A 13,880-nucleotide genomic window follows, 5' to 3' on the forward strand; every position below is an offset into this window, starting at 1 on the left:
CAAATGGCTTCCGCTACTTTTATTTGAAACTCATTTTGTAATAACTATGTTTAAACTCTGATGTATCTGAGATGCGAACTTTTATGTAATATGTGATGGTGACCGCTAAACTTATTACGATCTTGGCTGGAATGGAAGTTGGTTTGAAATCCTTCATGATTTCACGGACTACCGGGTTATACAGGCTTAAGTTTGTTAAATCGTCTGCTCTAGCGGATGATTTTCTTACTTAATCTCGTATAATTGGTCGGTTCTGTTACAGATACAACACCTCAGAGTCATCGATATTACAAAATAGGTCTTGTAAAGTATGCTTAAGCAAATAGTTTAACTTACACACCCGAGTTCAAATACAAATACTGGTTTGCTGATCACAACCTGCAAAAGCATTCAAATAAGAGAAATAGAGATCATGCCCATGATCTAGTCTTCATCACCCACCGGGTGGAGACAATACTTACAGAATCCTTGATATAGAAGGTCATCTGCAACAAGAGGGAATAAACCCTGAGTACGAGAATGTACTCAGCTAGACTTACCCATCGAAAACCAAAATAATGACACCAAGGATCATGCATAGCTTAATTTAGTGGATCTAGCTAACACTTTCTTTTTACGAAAAAGCATAAGTAATAATGATCAACTCTTAACCTGAACTAGCAGTGACTTTTAGCCATTAACCTGTCATCTATATTAGCACCTGTACCAAGCAATCATTTGATTAAGGTGCAAACAATAATAACCATAGCAGGTATAATTCGTGGCAATATTATCATCATCATCCATTTAACCATATCGTTAAATTAATTGAATCTACGTTGCCGCTGCTTAGTCAAGTTCTCACTATCCGGGAGAGACGGCAATTCGAATCGATTCCTATCTAGCTAGAGGGGTATTCCTAACACAAACCTTGCTTCCCCGTTAGGGTCACAAACAAGTCACCATTGGTACAATTCAGAAGTCGCGAGTCCAAACAGTGCCACAAAATTAGAGAACCACTCTGCCATGAGTGCTCGGTGACTTAACCCGCCCTTGGGCTTATGCCATGGCTCCTTGCACATCCTTACTTCCATCCAGATTGTGGACCCCTACTCGCTTCCCTAGCCTGAATCGAGCTACTAGGCTTCATGGTCGGAACGACTTATTCGGCCAGCTAAGTGTTAGGCTGTGTTCAACATGACATAAGGACGTACAGCGTATTGGTCCTTAAATGACACAGATGGATTCACTATGTCCAAACCTACACAAGACTCTGCCCGGTCTTAATTCATTATTAACATGGTTCTTTTCCAAGATAGCAAATATAACCAACCATGATCCACCTCATCCTAAAGCTCGTAGGTGATAGGAAATCACCTGACTTCTACCGCACTAAGCATGGCTAAGCATTTAACCCGTTCCTGAACTTAAATAGGATTCCAGTGCGATATCTGGACAATGATGGATATATAATGCAACAATTGGTTCCAACCAATTCCTATACTTAATGCATCATCAACGAATAAAAGATACTCAAGGTATTTGTAAAAACATGGGAGGCTTAATATGCTCCAGGGCTTGCCTTTCAGGAAAGAGGAAGGTTGGTGGTCAGGGCACTCGGGCAATTCCTCCTCGGCGGCTGCTTCGTTGGTTTCCTACACCTTGGGCTCCTTCTCCTAGTTGGCTCCCTCGAACTCCAGCAGCGTCACTCCCTCCAGCACACCTATTGCATGAATGCATAAGATAAATATCATGGATGCACATGAATGAAGTTAGGAATGCTCGGGGAATGCACATGCTTACTGCAGTCCGCATTTTCCGACTTAGCCTCTATTCAAATCACTTTACTTACCAAGTTTATACAATCTAATGTACAATTGCTCATCTTTAGTTAAGGACCTAGCACCTACACCTAAGCATGTTCTCAAGTTAGGCTAGCACCTAAACAATCAACAAGAACATTGCAACAAGGCATGCACACAAACATTCATTTTTCAGCGAAACAGAGACTATATAGCGGTACGGTAATCTGACCATAACCGAAGATCTACAATTCCAAATGACATACTACAAGACAATTTCGAAATCTTATGAAATTACCTACAACTCATTTTTAGACCTCAAGGCATGATTCCAACCTTTACCAGGTTGAATTTACAGAATTACATGATCAGGTCCAAACAAGACAGAGAACGAGCAACTCTAGAATCTAACTTTGAACAGCTGTAGGTCCTAAACTACTTGGCCAAATGCTACCAAATTTTGACAGGAGCTAGATACATAAGTTATCTACAACTTTTGTATTCACCACATTTCCAGCAAACCAAATTATCATGGGAAACTTTGTAAAGTCCCCAGAACTGTCCTGAAAGACATAATGTAGAAAAATAATTATTAAATTATGATGCAAACATATATTTGGACAAAAATAACTTTGCTCACTCATCACACATGTCACAAGAACACCAGAAAGTAAGGTGTTCATGACCAAATCATTTCTTTTAATACCTTTCTTAATTTATTTAATTATTTAGGAGGAATAATAAATATATCTGTCAACTACACCATTTAATCTACACAAATTACAGTAGGTACTACATGCTCTAAGTAGGCTACTATAAAAATTTCACACCATTTGAGCAAGTATAACAGCCTACACAAAATGATAAGACATAATGGCTTAAAATGACATAATTAGGAAACCTTAGTGAAAAGCGTCAAGCAACAAATTTTATATTTTTCCTAGCATCCTTAAGGTACTAGGATACTCCCCACAAAATTTCATGGTCATTGGATTCCTAGATAATTTACAAATATTCACACAAGGATCATTCAATGATAAAAAGAAAATCTATAACTTATAAACTATACATGCACTAGCTCTCAAATTTTTACCAGGGCTTCAACTCATCAAAAATAGCTCACCCACAAAATTTCATAATTTTTGGAGCAAAGAAACTAAAGATATAAATTAAACAAGTTTGCATGCATTTAAAAACATATTTTAAGTTCCTATTTAATTCATCCAAAATTTCCACTTCAAGTGTTCATGTCATATTTTTCCTAAATACTACACTTCAGTATGATCCTATAAAAATTGGAATCACCCCATTTGGATCTACCAATTTGTAGATATACATTTTACAAAACAGCATCAAAACTAGAATATTTGAACTATCCTATTGCTCAACGGTCACTGACGCGTGGGACCCACGGGGTAAACGGTCCCACCGGATAGAGAGAGCAGAACAGAGGAGCAGCGGTTGACCCGCGCTTGCTCGCCAGTGGTGAGGACTCTAGCGAGGTCAAGGACACCGACGTGTTCTCCTCGACAATGCGCACCTATCTATGCCCTCACCTCAACCTCTACCAGACTCGAACACAGACGGCGGCATGCATGGCGGACGGCGGAGGAAATCCGGCGATGCTCCGATAAGGTCTGGCCATGTAGGGCGTGGCTAAGCTCGGTACGAGCTTCTAGGGCTCATGGGGGAGCTAAAGGAAGAAAGAAAAGAGGGCAAGAGGACTCTGGTGGTGGTTGGCCGCGGTAAGCTCCACTCCGGCGAGCCCTGGCCATGGCGAGAGACGGCGGAGGGGATGCGATAGGCCCTCACCTAAGCTCAACTAACACCGTGAGTGGGTGGAGATGGTGGAGCTAAGCAAGGTGGAGCTTTGGCGGTGGCAATGGGCGACGAGGCATGAGGTTGCGCTGGCTATGGCGACAGCGGAGCTGCTGTGCTGCTGCTTCGGTGCTGCGGGCGAGCGGAGGACGCGAAGGAGGAGACGAACTGAAGAATTGAGACGCGGGGAATCACGGGCATGCACTGTAGCTTCAATTGATGCGCTCTGGCACGACATGGCCTGGCCGATCAGGCCGGTGGCGATGCGCGACGCCACACGGCCATCGACTTCTGAAACCTGTCGAAACACTGTAGTGCCGATTCAGTTAACCGATCGAGCCTAACAGCGTTACTTGATGACCTTCAAACTCCAAATCCGTGATGATCTAGCTCATGGTGTAATTTACAAAGTTTGAGATCCAAGTGAGTACTACAAGTTTGCCAATTGGAGCTTGAGCTAATTCAGCTTTGTTTGGGAGCTACAAGGTGAACAAGTTGGGTAAAAGAAACTGAAATTGCAATTCATACTTAGAAATTTTTCTTAGTGTTGAATTAGCCCTTAACACTGACTTGTGGGCCCTTTTTTAGCATGTTCTACACATTTTCATGAGTTGGTCATAAAATAACTTTTGTTCCTTAGGTAATTTGCTACAACTTTGCTTTAGGTTGCTCAGACATGCAAACACTCTAAGTTGTACTTTTTAAACAGTCAAACAAAATAGTTCGGGGTCAATACAAGTCAAACCATTACTTGAAATCATAATTAGACAACATGGCCAACATGAACAATGTTCCAAATGACATTCTAAGTGTAACTAAGGTTCTTAGGAGAATAATTAGCCACACCACACATTGGTCACACCAAAATCAAGCATCACATGCATTGAAACAAGGAAAAACAAGTGAAATGTTACCTTTGTTTCAAAATCATGTTTCACATGTTTCATGATTTTGTTGCATAGTACTAACTAACCATGTTTCACTAAAGTGAGTTGCACATGTTGCACTTGAGTGTTGCACACTATTCATTTCATAAAATCAACACACATAAAATATAATAATATGTTGCAATGTTTCAAAAACATGTTTCATGCAATATAAGCTCATGAATGGATGAATGATGCTCATGTTCATGAAATGCAAGTGCAAATGTGGATGCCAAACACTTGGGGTGTTACAGCCCTCCCCCCTTATAAAAATCTCATCCTGAGATTTGACAAGCGTACCATTGTTGATAGAACTCCTTATAACTGTCCCTCAAATAATCTTCTCTTTCCCACGTTGCATCGCGTTCACTACCCTGATTACTCCACATGACTTTGTAAAACTTGACCACCCAACTCTGAGTCACTCGCTCATGAGTGCCAATTACTCGGACTGACTTTTCTTCAAATGTCAAATCAGATTTTAACTCAATATCCCCTAGTGGAACTCTCTCTTCAGGGATGCGAAGACATTTCTTCAATTGGGATACATGAAAGACATTGAAGATAGCACTCATCTCAGGAGGTAATTGGATCTTGTATGCTACCTTACCACTTTGTCCAATGATTTCAAATGGACCAACATATCTCGGTGCAAGCTTTCGCTTCACACCAAAGCGTTGGACACTCTTCATGGGTGAGACTTTTAGATAAACAAAGTCTCCAACTTCGAACTCAATAGGTTTTCTACATCGATCAGCATAACTTTCTACCTAGCTTGAGCTGCGACCATATGGGTTTGGATAGTACGGACTTGTTCTTCAGCTTCTTGAACAAAATCAATTCCATAATATCTCATTTCACCGACTTCTACCCAATTCAACGAGGTTCTACACTTTCGGCCATACAAAGCTTCAAACGGTGCCATCTTGATACTCTCTTGATAACTATTATTGTATGAGAATTCAGCTAGGGGCAACCACTTTTCCCATGAACCCTTAGCCGAGATGACACATGCTGTCAATATATCTTCTAAGATTTGATTCACTTGTTCAGTTTGCCCATTGGTTTGCGAATGATAGGCAGAGCTTCTTACTAACTTAGTTCCTAATAATCCATGTAAGTGCTCCCAAAAGCGAGCAGTGAACTGTGGTCCTCTATCAGAGACAATAGTACATGGTATCCCATGAAGTCGGACTATCTGAAAAAAGTACAACTCTGCATAGTTAGTTGGACGGAAATCTATGTGGACAAGAATGAAGTGTGCAGACTTGGTCAGACGGTCTACAATCACCCAAATAGAGTTAAAATTCCTCTGAGTAGTAGGGAGTCCAACTATAAAATCCATACTTATCTCCTCCCATTTCAAACCTAGAATAGAGAGTGGCTGAAGCAATCTAGCTTTCATGTGCACAGCTTTGACTCGACAACAAGTGTCACACCTAGCCACATAAGCGGCTATCTCTTTCTTCATTTTGGTCCACCAAAAGCGAGGCTTCAAATCATGATACATTTTGCTACTACCAGGATGAATAGATAATTTAGAGGAATGGGCTTTGGATATGACTTGATTTCTAAGCTCTCTATCCTTCGGAACCACCAACCTATCCTTGAACCATAACACGTCATTCTCATCTACCCAAAAATGTTTGGTTTCTTGCTCTTTCATCTTGCGCTTGATGTGAAACACACCTGAATCTATCTTCTGCAGCTCGATAATTCGACTCTGTAGAGTACAACTAACAGTGATGTTGTAAAGGACTGCAGGATGAAGGAGTTTTGACAAATGGAAGTCACTTTCAATCAAAGAGTGGCAATGAGATTTCCTGCTTAAGGCATCCGCGATGATGTTTGCCTTGCTAGGGTGATAGTGCACTTGGAGGTTATAATCCTTGATCAACTCGAGCCATCTTCTCTGATGCATATTCAACTTTGGTTGAGTGAAGATGTACTTAAGACTTTTATGATCAGTGTAGATGTTGCACACATTGCCGAGCAAATAATGTCTCTAGGCCTTCAAAGCATGAACAACTGCAGCGAGTTCCAAGTCATGCGTTGGATAGTTCACCTCATGCTTTCGAAGTTGGCGAGAGGTATAAGCAATGACTCTACCCTCTTGCATAAGAAAACCTCCTAAACCTATACTTGATGCATCGCAGAACACATCGAAAGGCTTCTCGATATCCGGTTGTGCCAAAACCAGAGCCGAAGTTAGAAGAGTTCGCATGGTGTGGAAAGCCGCATCACACTCGGAAGTCTAGACAAACTTCATGTCTTTTTGCAGCAACTGAGTCATAGGCTTGGCTATTTTAGAGAAATCCGGGATGAAGCGACGATAATAGCTAGCCAACCCTAGAAAAACTCCGAACCTCGTGCACCGAGATGGGAGCCTTCCAGTCCAACACTTCTTGCACCTTGGTGGGATCCACCATAATTCCACCATCGGACAACACGTGTCCAAGAAAAGGTACCTCACGAAGCTAGAATTCACACTTGCTGAACTTTGCATAAAGCTGGTGTTCCCACAATCTAGTGAGAACCACTCGCAAATGTTCAACGTGATCTTCTTCATTCTCAGAATAAACCAGGATATCATCTATAAATACCACCACAAATTTGTCCAACTCGGACATAAACACCGAATTTATCAAGTACATGAAGTGTGGGGGGGCATTGGTCAATCCAAAAGACATAACAAGGTACTCATACAGACCGTATCTTATGGAGAATGCCATTTTTGGAACATCCTCAGGCCGAATTTTGATTTGATGATAACCCGATCTCAAATCAATCTTGGAAAAGACATTTGCTTTAGACAACTGATCAAATAAGATATCTATGCATGGCAGAGGGTACTTATTCTTGATTGTAACTGCATTCAAGGGCCTATAATCTACACACATGCATAGGGGTTGATCCTTCCTCTTTACAAAGATAGCTGGGCACCCCCACGGAGATGAACTAGGACGGATAAGGCCTTTCTTTAGAAGTTCATTCAACTAGGTCTTAAGTTTAGCTAGTTCATTGGGAGGCATCCTATAAGGCCTTCTAGAGATGGGCATTGTACCAGGTAGCAACTCTATCTTGAACTCCACGTCTCGATCCGAGGGCAATCCGGGCAAATCATTGGGAAAAACATCCGGAAAATCACACACGACAGGGATATCCGCCATAGACTTTGCTTGCACTGCATTAGCTGTACAAGAAAGATTGATGTCCCTGGGTAGCTGTACTAGAAAACCCTCCTGATTACCAGGATCTCTGAGCAATACTACTCTAGTTGATGTATCAATAAGCACTCCATGACTGCTCATCCAGTTCATTCCCAATATAACTTTGATACCCAGCCCCGGTAAAACTACCAGATCAACCTGATAACTTCGCCCCTCTATCTCAAATTGTACGTCTCCAACTACAAGCTTGGTTGGGATAGTACCATTGGCAGCCCTAATACAATAACCCTCACCCTCAACAGTGTATGTTTTCTGCATAAACTTGGATGCAAATGCGGGACTAATAAAAGAATGCGAAGCACCCGAATTAAATAGTACAACTGCGGGGTGTTGATCAACTAGAAACTTACCAGTCGTTACCACCTCTCCTGCCGGAATATCAGCAATATTAGTGTGGTTCACCTGTCCCTGATGGCCACCTTGGTAGTTATTCTTCTTGGGGTAAGGACACTTCTCGACCAGTGGCCTGGCTTGTTGCAGTTCCAGCACAGCATGTTGCTTGGCGGAACATTGGAACTAAAGATGGCAATGGGGAATTCCCCGTCGGAGGTTGCCTCCCCATCCCCGTCCCCACGGGGAGAAAAAATCCCTGTCCCCGTCCCCGCCAAAGCTCACGGGGACGATTTCTCCCCCATTCCCGCCCCCGCGAGGGGAAAATCCCCATCAGGGATCCCCGTCCCCGCATTTGTTCATCACCATTCATGTTAATTCATCATCATTCACATGAGTTCATCGACACAATATTAGAGTACACCACGAATCACAATCCAAAAATAGCTAAATAGCAAGAAGCAGGATATTAATCATCACAAAGGTGTAGAACTAGGGTTATTGCTGTTATATATACTCAGAAGACATTGGGCCTTCGTGGGCTGGTTGGGCCATCAGGAAAGAGAGCAAAGCCTATATATAAACAGGGCGGGGATGCGGGTATCAGGGACGGGGAATGCTCCCCCAGACCCGTCCCCGCCAAACCCGACGGGGGACATTTTCTCCCCGTTTAGATCCCCGTGGGGGCATATTTTACTCCATCCCCGTCCCCTAATAGGGGAATTCCCCATGGGGAATCGGGGATCGGGTCCCCGTTGCCATCTTTAATTGGAACTGCCTTGATTGGTAGTGCCCTTGGGAAGAGCAACTGTAAACGCCTTGTGAAACCCAGTCTTGCCTGGATTTTTCTTCAACGGTGGGCGGAACTTAGCGGCTGATGCTGGAGGATGGAACGGAGCCCTCTGTGTGACTGGAGCCTTGGATTGTGAGGCACCCGCCTCATAGGCCCTCTTATGATTCTTCGAAGTAGCATATACAACATTGTTGTTCTCTTGCGATAAAGCATCACTCACAAACTCATTAAAATGAGCACACTTGCAATTTCCCATGGTCTTTATCAATTTGGGGCTAAGCCCCCGCTTGAAACTAGCGATCTTTTTGACATCAGTGTCAACAAACTCAGTAGCATACCTTGCAAGGTTATTGAAAGCCTGCAGGTATTCATTCAAGCTCTTGTTCCCCCAGGTCAGCTTCATGAACTCCGTATGCTTGATTGCCATGAGACTAGGAGGAATATAATTTCCCCTGAAAGAAGACTTGAACTGATCCCAAGTGATTTGGGCATTAGCGGGCATAGTGGACCGATGATGACTCCACCAAATACCAGCTGGCCCATGCAGTTGGTGAGATGCATACTCAGTCTTTAGCACCTCAGTCAAGCGAAGCAGATGGAACTTCTGCTCGAGAGTGTTCAGCCACTCATTAGCTTGTAGGGGCTCCTTAGCCTCCTTGAAGATAGGGGGTTTCGTGTCAAGAAAATCTTTGAAGTTGCTATACTGATTTGGTTCTGGTCCTTGGCATGCACCACGACCATCACGATTTGCAATTGTGCGGAGAGCCTCAGCCATAGTGTGCTGTCCTTCTACAAGAATTGCCATCAATTCCGTTGGTGTGGGTGGTGGTGGCGGTGGAAGGTCATCATCATCACTAGCCACACCAGTGGAACGAGTGCGAGGCATCTGCAACCATGCGCAACTAGTAATTATTGGTGATGTTAGCATATTGGAGGGAACAATGTAATTACGCCAAACTGAATTTACTAGAGAGAATGAAAACTTCATACAATAAACAGAGGAAATAATTCATTCTACAATCACCACATCATCAATCAGATTACTAGCACCATACACAGTGCATTCCAACATGACAAGTTTTAAACTTATCCATCAAGATACGCATCTCGAAGGGAGCGAATTAAAGTACATTACATGCCAAGTTCGAATTAAAAAGGTACATCCAACATCAGTCATCATACTTAAGTCCATTACATCAATGACTACAAAAGCTTAAACTAGTGAGACTTGCTAACTAACTACTCATCGAAGTGATCGCTGTCCACATCGGAGACACCTTAGACTTCTTCTGGATCTTCCTCTTCTTCTTCATTTGCAGGTTCAGCTACATTGTCATCCATCTGCACGTCCTCTTCTTCTTTATCGGCCTCAATCACTTGAGGTCCACCCACATTAGGATACCTTGGTATGGGGTGAGGAATAGGAAATAGATGGTTGTTCAGTTGATGGTGCTCAACCTGAAGCTCTTCAAGCTGCTCTTGGAGCTCATGCTTCATTTGAAAGGCATTATGGTTAGCCATGATCCAACCCTGACGTCTTTCTTCTGCTAACTCTAAAGCTTCATCTCTATGACGGGTCACACGATCCAACTCTTGTGCTGCCTCATCTCTCTCTATAGTGAGGTTCATCAGCTAGTTATGAAGCTCATCTCTCTCACGTGTTGTTTGACCCCACTGTTGCAGGCGATAATTTGTAATACCTCGAATCTCATCTACTTCTAGCTGAGCTCACCCACATGCATCCGCCCTATGGCGATACTTGTGGGCACGCAACCTGAACTTATGCTGGGCTACCATTGCCTTGCCAGCTTCTTCTAGCACACTAGAAAGGGTGTCCTGCCTTACTCAACAAAGCTTCAAGACTGCCATCATAACACTCATTCCAGCATTGTCGCTCTGAACACGTTCACCACAGCCTCAAACCAAGGCCTGGCCAACTTCTTGAGTCCACTCAGCCTTAGTAGGAGCCACTCAGGGAATGGATGAAGCTGGTCCACCCACTAAATCATCCCCGAAGCTCTGTGCTATATCCATCAGCACATCAAGGGCAGCAACTTGAGCGGCTTCCCATGGGCTTTGCCCATCAGTCTCAATGCTCCACCCATAACACAACGGTCTTGTGGGGTTCTGCGGCACTATAAAGGTCACAACATACCAAGGTACGTCTCCCAATGGTACCGCCTACCTCCACATGTAGCGGGGTGCCTCCGGGTACCCAACTGAACTGAGCACCCTCCAGAGCAAGGTGGGCGTACCAAACTGGTCCAAAAAGGTGCTGCTACCAGTAGGAAACACGGGCGCGGCCATCTATATCAAAAAGGGATGCAACTCTCGTGAGAGGATTATTTTGCTGAGAGATTGAACTTAATACTTGGGATAAGCAATTATAAGGGAGGGAGTAATGCAATATGAATGACATGAGTGAATATGATGCATGCTCGTTCCGTACATCCTCACAAACCTAAGAAAATTTAAGTTATAGCGGAATATACGGTGGCATATATACGTTCTCTCAATTAGCGGTAACTAGTCGATCTACACGGTGCGTTGTTAGCGTACCTGTAGAAAACTTCATTGCAGCCCAACCCAACAAGATATAATGCTAATAACAAAAGTAGTAACTAAGATACTCTCCATATATACATCCCTAGATATATATACTTAGGTATCAAAACTACCCGACAGATGTACCCACAATTAAGTACCTTCATATATACATGTATGCAACATGTAAATACTCCAGTAACCACAACTAACTCTCCCCTAAACCGACGGTTGGATAGTCATGCTCTCACAACTCACACTTACCTTAGCGTAGAGGCAATTGATCCATACATTACCATTCAAGCGAATGGCACCCATGCAATATCACGCCGCATGGACGACGAATTAGCAACAATCAATTTCCCCCCAAGTTCGTAATTATATATAAGCCACCTAGAAGTCCTTAAGTGGGCTACAAGGGATGTGATCACTAGTACACCATAAAAATTTTGATTTTTGAACACTTATATATAACTATAAGTTGGAAAACCATTTTCACAACAAAAGCTTTTGTTTTAAATAGCCGTATGACATGTTTAGTGTTGAATCTAGCTCTGATACTAGCTGTCATAGAACCAACCAATTTATAAGAGCACAAGTACAAAAACAATCGCCGAAACGATCAAATTCTCGCACTTGAGCCCATATAAACCCGGTAGTCAACTGAAATCTCGAAGGATTTCAAACCAACTTGCATACAACCAAGATCACAGTAATTCAACATAACATATTATATGTTACAACATTTCATAAACGGTTTGCAAATAGGTTACAACACCTCAGAGTCATCGTTATTACAAAACATGTCTTGTAAAGTATGCGGAAGCAAATAGTTTAACTTACACACCCAAGTTCAAATACAAATACTAGTTTGCTGATCACAACCCGCAAAAGCATTTAGATAAGAGAAACAGAGATCATGCCCATGATCTAGTCTTTGTCACCCGCCGGGTGAAGACAATACTTACAGAATCCCTGATATAGAAGGTCATCTGCAACAAGAGGGAATAAATCCTGAGTACGAGAATGTACTCAGCTAGACTTACCCATCGGAAACCAAAATAATGACACCAAGGATCATGCATAGCTTAATTTAGTGGATCTGGCTGACACTTTCTTTTTGTGGAAAAGCATAAGTAATAATGATCAACTCTTAACCTAAACTAGCAGTAACTTTTAGCCATTAACCTGTCATCTATATTAGCACCTGTACTAAGCAATCATTTGATTAAGGTGCAAACAATAATAACCATAGCAGGTATAATTTGTGGCAATATCATCATCATCATCAATTTAACCATATCGTTAAATTAATTGAATCTATGTTGCCACTGCTCAGTCAAGTTCTCACTATCTAGGAGAGACGGCGATTCAAATCGATTCCTATCCAGCTGGAGGGGTATTCTTAAGACAAACCTTGCTTCCCCCGTCAGGGTCGCAAACAAGTCATCGTTGGTACAATTCAGAACTCGCAAGTCTGAACAGTGCCGCAAAATCAGAGAACCACTCTGCCATGACTGCTCGGTGACTTAACCCGCCCTTGGGCTTATGCCAATGGCTCCCTGCACATCCTTACTTCCATCTAGATTGCGGACCCCTGCTCGTGTCCCTGGCCTGAATCGAGCTACTAGGCTTCGCGGTCGGAATGACTTATCCGGCCAGCTAAGTGTTAGGCTGCATTCAACATGATATAAGGATGTACAGCGTATCGGTCCTTAAACGACACAGACGGAGTCACTATATCCAAACCTACACAAGACTCCGCTCGGTCTTAATTCATTATTAACATGGTTCTTTTCCATGATAGCAAATATAACCAACCATGATCCACCTCATCCTAAAGCTCGTAGGTGACAGGAAATCACCTGACTTCTACCGCACTAAGCATGGCTAAGCATTTAACCCGTTCCTGAACTTAAATAGGATTCCAGTGCGATATCTGGACAAGGATGGATATATAATGCAACAATTGGTTCCAACTAATTCCTATACTTAATGCATCATCAATGAATAAATGATACTCAAGGTATTTGTAAAAACATGGGAGGCTTAATATGCTCCAGGGCTTGCCTTTCAGGAAAGAGGAAGGTTGGTGGTCAGGGCACTCGGGCAATTCCTACTCGGCGGCTGCTTCGTCAGTTTCCTACACCTCGGGCTCCTCCTGGTTGGCTCCCTCGAACTCCAGCAGCGTCACTCCCTCTGGCACACCTATTGCATGAATGCCTAAGATAAATATCATGGATGCACATGAATGAAGTTAGGAATGCTCAGGGAATGCACATGCTTACTGCAGTCCGCATTTTCCGACTTAGGCTATATTCAAATCACTTTAATTACCAAGTTTATACAATCTAATGTACAATTGCTCATCTTCAGTTAAGGACCTAGCACTTGCACCTAAGCATGTTCTCAAGTTAGGCTAGCACCTAAACAATCAACAAGAACATTGCAACAAGGC

The sequence above is a fragment of the Miscanthus floridulus genome, chromosome 19 (genome assembly GCF_019320115.1).
Source record: "Miscanthus floridulus cultivar M001 chromosome 19, ASM1932011v1, whole genome shotgun sequence".
NCBI classification, from domain to species: domain Eukaryota; kingdom Viridiplantae; phylum Streptophyta; class Magnoliopsida; order Poales; family Poaceae; genus Miscanthus; species Miscanthus floridulus.